The sequence below is a fragment of the Oncorhynchus mykiss genome, chromosome 15, assembly GCF_057628025.1.
Source record: "Oncorhynchus mykiss isolate SJ-2025 chromosome 15, ASM5762802v1, whole genome shotgun sequence".
Lineage (NCBI taxonomy): Eukaryota > Metazoa > Chordata > Actinopteri > Salmoniformes > Salmonidae > Oncorhynchus > Oncorhynchus mykiss.
Genome location: NC_143036.1, coordinates 82,588,296 through 82,596,075, shown reverse-complemented (window position 1 = coordinate 82,596,075; position 7,780 = coordinate 82,588,296). Strand labels below are relative to the sequence as shown.

Below are 7,780 nucleotides of genomic sequence, written 5' to 3'. Positions count from 1 at the left end.
AGAAACTGAAGATCTCATACAACTCCCTTCACAGAACAGCGCAAACTGGCTCTAACCAGAATAGAATGAGGAGTGGGAGGCCCCGGTGCACAACTGAGCAAGAGGACAAGTACATGAGAGTGTCTAGTTGAGAAACAGTCCTCAACTGACAGCTTCATTAAATAGTAACCGCAAAACACCAGTCTCAACGTCAACAGTGAAGAGACGACTCTGGGATGCTGGCCTTCTAGGCAGAGTTGCAAAGAAAACGTTGTATCTCAGACTGGCCAATAAAAATAACTAACACAGAGAATTAACTCACAGAACTAACACATATAATTAACTCACAGAACAAACACAAACAACTAACAAAAAACATAACACTGTAGCTGACACCACCATTGATTTTACAATTATACAATTATTCTCCCCCTAACATACCATTAAAAAGTCCCCGCGAAACACCAGTCTCAACGTCGGTAGTGAAGAGGCGACTCCGGGATGCTGGCCTTCTAGGCAGAGTTGCAAAGAAAACGTTGTATCTCAGACTGGCCAATAAAAAGAAAAGATGGGCAAAAGAACACAGGCACTGGACAGAGGAACTCTGCCTAGAAAGCATCCCAGAGTTTTCAGTAAGGATCTCTCTGTACCTTGCTGCGTTCATCTTCTCCTCGATGCTGACTAGTCTCCCAGTCTCTTCCTCTGTAAAATATCCCCACAACATGATGCTGCCACCACCATGCTTCACCGTAGGGATGGTGCCAGGTTTCCTCCAGACGTTACGCTTGTCATTCAGGCCAAAGAGTTTAATCTTGGTTTCATCAGAACAGAGAATCTTGTTTCTCATGGTCAGAGTCCTTTAGGTGCCTTGTGGAAATCTCCAAGTGGGCTGTCATGTGCATTTTACTGAGTAGTTGCTTCCGTCTGGCCACTCAACCATAAAGGCCTGATTGGTGGAGTGCTGCAGAGATGGTTGTCCTTCTGAAAGATTCTGCCAACTCCACAGAGGAACTCTGGAGCTCTTTCAGAGTGACCATTGGGTTCTTGGTCACGTCCCTGACCAAGGCCCTTCACCCTTGAATGCTCAGTTTGGCCGGGCGGCCAGCTCTTCAAAGAGTCTTGGTGGTTCCAAATTTCTTCCATTTAAGACTGATGGAGGCCACTGTGTTCTTGGGGACCTTCATTGCTGCAGAATCTTTGTTGGTGCCCTTCCCCACATCTGTTCCTCGACACAATCCTGTCTCGAAGCTCTACGGACAATTCCTTCCAACTCATGGCTTGGTTTTTGCTCTGACATGCCCTGTCAACTGTGGGACCTTTTCAAGACAGGTGTGTGCCTTTGCAACATTCCAACCTTCCAACTTTCTATGACTTGTTTTAAAAATAGTGATATTTATATATAATAACTGAAAGTGAGAGGTTGTAATCTATATAAAGGGAAAAAGGCCATTCTTGAACATGGGGTGAGACATTCTTACTAATCTGCGAGAGAACCAGTTTGGATTTAAGTATAACTTTGGTGTGACTGAAGCTTTTGTGAGAGGTCTAACGCTTTAATATTTAATAATATCTGCCCTCCGAATTCATATTCGCCCTCTGAATTCATCTCCAAAATATAAATAGGCCCGTTTAATTTTGACTAGCTTGCCGTTCCAAATGAAATGAAAAACACGTTGGTAGGTGTAGGCCATAAGGACATAGGTCAACTGTAGTAGGACAAAATAGTTAATTAGGGTGCTTTTTCCACAAAGTGTCATGGTAGCAAGCTCTTATTTACAGTGTGTTTGGAAAGTATTCAGACCTTTTCCACATTTTGTTACATTACAGCCTTATTTTAAAATGGATTGAGTCATTTTTGTCTCATCAATCTACACACAATACCCCATAATCCCATCACAATACCCCATAATGCCATCACAATACCCCATAATGACATCACAATACCCCATAATGACATCACAATACCCCATAATGACATCACAATACGCCATAATGACAAAGGGAAAACCAACATCAATCAGCGACAACCTCTAACTTAGTCTTAAATAACATACCTAAAGCCCACAGCCACTGGAGGACACACCCCTACATAATTACCCACGCCCCCAAATCAATTCTCCACAAACCTCATGTTTACATCCATGGGTGAAACCACGTGGAAAAAAAACACATGGTAATTCCACAAATGTTATTACTCCAACCCAACTTACCCTCATACATTTTTTTTAAAGCAACCTAGATTGACTACAATCCTATTCTTCCACTCTCCACATTGTTTTCCTGCTAGAACAGTCCGCAGCTTAATTTTTTTTATATATAAAGGATGATCCAAAGTGCCAATATGAAAAAGGTTCTCCACAGCCTAAAAAAGGTTCTCCACAGCCTAAAAAAGGTTCTCCACAGCCTAAAAAAGGTTCTCCACAGCCTAAAAAAGGTTCTCCACAGCCTAAAAAAGGTTTCCCCTGCAGTGAAAAAGTTAAAAACCCTTTTTGGTACTAGCACCTTGTTTTTGAGAGAGCAATAACAACATCAGCCCATATCTTCATTAACTAATGAATTACGTTTTGTTCTCCCAGGCTATTGTACAAGCAGCCCAGTGTCTTGGCGGGGTGAGTAGTGTTGTTACGTTATGTTAGTTTCCTCTCATTGTTATCTTCCACATCAGCGTGTAGCCTAGTTTACCTCACGTCTTTTCATGGGACTTTAACTGCAAAAACATTGAGCAGAGAATCAGAGAATCAGAACAACACAGTCCGGCTTGATCTGTATATCTGTAAACATTGAGATCATAATCAGTACAACACAGTCCAGCTTGATCTGTATATCTGTAAACATTGAGATCATAATCAGTACAACACAGTCAGGCTTGATCTTGTTTTGTTTCTTTAGTCGTACTGATGTGGTGGCAGTCACCCCGTGGTTGGCACCCATCGTCTGGGAAGGAACCTTTGACCCTGACCTCGTCGACACAATCTACAAGTCCATGAACATCACCATAGCAACCACAGTGTTTGCCGTTGGAAAGTGAGTAGCCTACAACCTTTCCCAAATATTCAAAAAGGGAAATTAAACTAGCAATATTTTTATAAACACTGAAACTACACTGAGTGTACAAACATTATGACCACCTGCTTTCTCCATAACAGACTGACCAGGTGAATCCAGGTGAAAGCTATGATCCCTTATTGATGTCACTTGTTAAATCCACTTCAATCAGTGTAGATGAAGAGGAGGAGACGGGTTAAAGAAGGATTGTTAAGCCTCAACACATTTAAGACATGGATTGTGTGCCATTCAGATGGTGAATGGGCAAGACAACAACAACACTGTGTATGAGCCCATCACCAGCTATGGGAAGCATTGGAGTCAACATGGGCCAGAATCCCTATGGAAAGCTTTCAACACCTAGTAGAGTGTATGAGGCCATCACCAGCTATGGGAAGCATTGGAGTCAACATGGGCCAGAATCCCTATGGAAAGCTTTCAACACCTAGTAGAGTGTATGAGGCCATCACCAGCTATGGGAAGCATTGGAGTCAACATGGGCCAGAATCCCTGTGGAAAGCTTTCAGCACCTAGTAGAGTGTATGAGGACATAACCAGCTATGGGAAGCAATGGAGTCAACATGGGCCAGAATCCCTGTGGAACGCTTTCGGTGGTGCAACTCAATATTAAGGTGTTGTTAATGATTTGTACACTCAGTGTATGAGGACATAACTAGCTCATGTCACATGGCAGGTAATACGATATCATAATTGTCATGATTCACAGCTTGGCTAAGATTTGAATAATTGTACTACTTTGTTTATTTTCTGGTAGACTGTAATTTCTGGTCGGAAACGGTTTAGAATGTCCTATACAGTCCTATGAGAATGACCATACAACAAATAGAACAACTAGAATATTCCATATTTGTGGTACAACAAAGGTCAACTATTCTAGTTCTGGGTCCATGTGTCCATGTTCTGGTTCTCTGGGTCCATGTTCTGGTTATCTGGGTCCATGTTCTGGGTCCCTGGGTCCATGTTCTGGGTCTCTGTGTCTCTGGGTCCATGTTCTGGGTCTCTGGGTCCATGTTCAGGGTCTCTGTGTCTCTGGGTCCAAGTTATGGGTCCATGTTCTACAGAGTGTTTCTGGCATCAGAATCGCAGGTGTCTGATACTGCCGTTGTGCCATTGAGCAAGGCACCTTCAACCCTTATGTTATGTACAGGTAACTGACAAAATAATGGAAAACACTAGTAAATGAGGGATACAAAGTATATTGAATGCAGGTGCTTCCACACAGGTGTGGTTTCTGAGTTCATTAAGCAATTAACATCCCATCATGCTCACTGTCATGTATAAAAAGGCTGGGCTGACCATTATTTCAGTCACTCTTTTTGCTACCATGGCTAATCACCCAGAACAACAATGCCCCCATTTACAGGGCACAAGTGGTCACTAAATGGTTTGATGAGCATGAAATCGATGTAAACCATATGCCAGTCACCAGATCTCAATCCAAATGAGGCCGTACCTGAGATAGAGTTTTCCACGACTATCAACAAAACACCAAATTATCCCTCCGATAGAGTTTCAGACACTCGTAGAATCTTTGCCAAGGTGCATTAGAGCTGTTCTGGTGGCTGGTGGTAGCCCAAGGTTGGTGGTGGTGGCCCAAGGTTGCTGGTGGTGGCTGGTGGTGCCCCAAGGTGGCTGGTGGTGCCCCAAGGTGGCTGGTGGAGGCCCAAGGTGGCTGGTGGAGGCCCAAGGTGGCTGGTGGAGAACCAAGGTGGCTGATGGAGGCCCAAGGTGGCTGGTGGAGGCCCAACTCTCTATTAAGACACTTTATGTTGATGTTTCCTATATTTTGACAGTTACCCCCTGTGTCTTTAAATTCTGACAGATACGTCCGCTTTCTCCGAGATTTCCTGGAGACAGCAGAGAAGCACTTCCTGGTCGACTTCAACGTGCGCTACTACGTTTTCACAGATCGTCCTGACGATGTTCCGTCAGTGAACCTGTCTCAGGGGAGACATTTGAGTGTGATCCAGGTGCCAGGTTCAAACCGCTGGCAGGAGATATCAGCCCGGAGGATGGAGATCATCCAGACAGCCATCGAACGTCAGATCAGCAGGGAGGCCGACTACATCTTCTGTCTGGACGTGGACAGCAAGTTCCACGCTCGCTGGGGAGCCGAGTCTCTGGGCAGGCTGGTTGCTGTGATTCACCCATGGTTCTACCAGGTGACCCGTGACCACTTCACATACGAACGGCGTCCAGCCTCGACAGCTTACATCCCCATGGATGAGGGAGATTACTACTATGCCGGGGCCGTGTTCGGTGGGTTGTTGGAGGAAGTGTACACACTAACAAAGGTATGTCGGAACCAGCTTGAAGAGGATGCGAGGAATTCCATCGAGGCTGCCTGGCGGAGAGGAGGAGAGTCACCTCAACAGGTACCTGCTTTACAACAAGCCCAGCAAGCTGTTGTCTCCAGAGTACCAGTGGGATGACAAGAAGACCAAAACCAAAGAGGTCAAAGTAATTCGCTTCTCTTCTGTCGTTAAAAACTATGCTGAAATTCGTCCCAATGTATAGGACTAGGAATTGGATATTCGACCGACAGAAGAAAAACTTAATAGATTATGGTTAATGTTAGGTTAAGTTCAGGTATAGCTTCACTGAGGTTTGGGTTAAGGTTAGGTTATGTTCAGGTATAGCTTCACTGAGGTTTGGGTTAATGTTAGGTTAAGTTCAGGTATAGCTTCACTGAGGTTTGGGTTAAGGTTAGGTTAGGTTAAGTTCAGGTATAGCTTCACTGAGGTTTGGGTTAATGTTAGGTTAAGTACAGGTATAGCTTCACTGATGTTTGGGTTAAGGTTAGGTTAAGTTCAGGTATAGCTTCACTGAGGTTTGGGTTAATGTTAGGTTAAGTTCAGGTATAGCTTCACTGAGGTTTGGGTTAATGTTAGGTTAAGTTCAGGTATAGCTTCACTGAGGTTTGGGTTAATGTTAGGTTAAGTTCAGGTTAACTTTAGGGAAAGGTATAAAATGTCACATTGGATATACAGCTGTCCGGCCCCATTCATTTTGTGTTGGTGAAATATATACACTGACATAAAAGTACTATTTTAAATGTACTGTATATCAGTCACTGTTGTAGTTTGGGGATAATAACGTTCTTCATTTATAGGAAATTAAATATTTTGTATTACCTTATTCATCCTGTATTCTGTAGCCTATCTACTGTATGTTGATTACTGGTAAAAACATCAATAAATATAATGTTTAAAAAAAGATTACGATTATGTGTATTTTTCTGGAAATAAATATTTAACCACTTTCAGAATGTTTGTGTTATTTCCCTACTTATATTTTCCACAGCCAAACTAAAAACAACATCTCCCCTGTGACAACGATATGCGGTGTATGAGTAACAAACCAGCGGTTTAGTGGAGAGATGGAGAAATAGGGAATGTTGCATGGATTCCACCTATAGATGTGTCGATCAGACAAGACACCGTGCTGGACTGAATTTACATTAAGAAAAACATTAGCATAATGTCAAAGTGGAGCTGGCATTCCTGTCCAGAAACAACCCCTAACCACTAGACATGTCCTGTAAACTGTATGAAAACAAACACGAAAACAAAGGATAATACCCCTTTAAAATGGTCATATGGAGGATTCACTTCCTTGTGTAAAAACATCCTGCCAATGACAAGGCAAAAGGGGAAATCCTTCAATTCAGATTGTACCATCTAATCCATGTTATGTAAGGGATAATCAACGAGGGGCTCAATGGAAAATAATGACATGGAAGGTGTGTTCTATGACCCACTAGGGGATTAGATTTGACCATTTAAAACCACAATACAACCACATGTTTATATAATCCATTTAAAAGGATTGAGGATGACAAGTTCAAATTGAAAAAACTTGAAAACGAATTATATACACAAGATTATAATATGAAAAACAAGTAGTTATAACTACACTGAACAAACAATATCAACTCAACATGCAACAATTTAAATAGATTTTACTGAGTTACAGTTCTTAAAAGGAAACCAGTCAATGTAAACTCACCAGATACTAATCTGTTGATTTCACATGACTGGAAATACAGATATGTATCTGTTAGTCAAAGATGACTTTAAAAAAGGTATGGGCATGGATCAGACAACTGGTGTATCTGGTGTGACCATTTGCCACAAACATCTCCTTCCCTTCACCTAGAGTTGATCAGGCTGTTGATTGTGGCATGTGGAATGCTGTTTTTCTTCATTTCCCCCCCCCATTTAACCAGGAAACAAGTTCTCATTTACAACTGCCATCTGGCCAAGTTAAAGCAAAGCAGTGCGACAAAAACAAGACAGTTACACATGGGATAAACAAAAGTACTGTCAATAACACAATAGAAAAATCTATATACAAATGGAGTAAGGAGGCAAAACAATAAATAGGCCATAGTAGCAAAGTAATTACAATTGAGCAAATAAACACGAGTGATAGATGTGCAGATGTAAAAGTAGAAATACTGGTGTGCAAAAAAGTAAATCAAAACAATATGGGGATGAGGTAGGTAGGTAGTTAGATGGGCTATGTACAGCTGCAGTGATCGGTAAGCTGATCAGATAGCTGCTGATTAAGGTTAGTGAGGGAGATATAAGTCTCCAACATTTTTTTGGGTGCAATTTGTTCCAGTCATTGGCAGTAGAGAACTGGAAGGAAAGGAGGTCAAAGGAGGTGTTGGCATTGGGGATGACCAATGAGATATACCTGCTGGAGCGCGTGCTACGGGTGGGTGTTATGG

The 7,780-nt window shown here is 42.4% G+C and overlaps 1 pseudogene across 1 annotated transcript; it reads left to right on the top strand.

Moving 5' to 3' along the window:
• The first annotated feature begins 1,890 nt into the window (after positions 1–1,890).
• LOC118938904 (globoside alpha-1,3-N-acetylgalactosaminyltransferase 1-like) lies at positions 1,891–5,650 on the top strand (annotated as a pseudogene). The gene is made up of 3 exons (XR_016486934.1): positions 1,891–2,588; positions 2,869–3,003; positions 4,868–5,650. The product of XR_016486934.1 is annotated as a globoside alpha-1,3-N-acetylgalactosaminyltransferase 1-like (transcript).
• Positions 5,651–7,780: the final 2,130 nt, after the last annotated feature.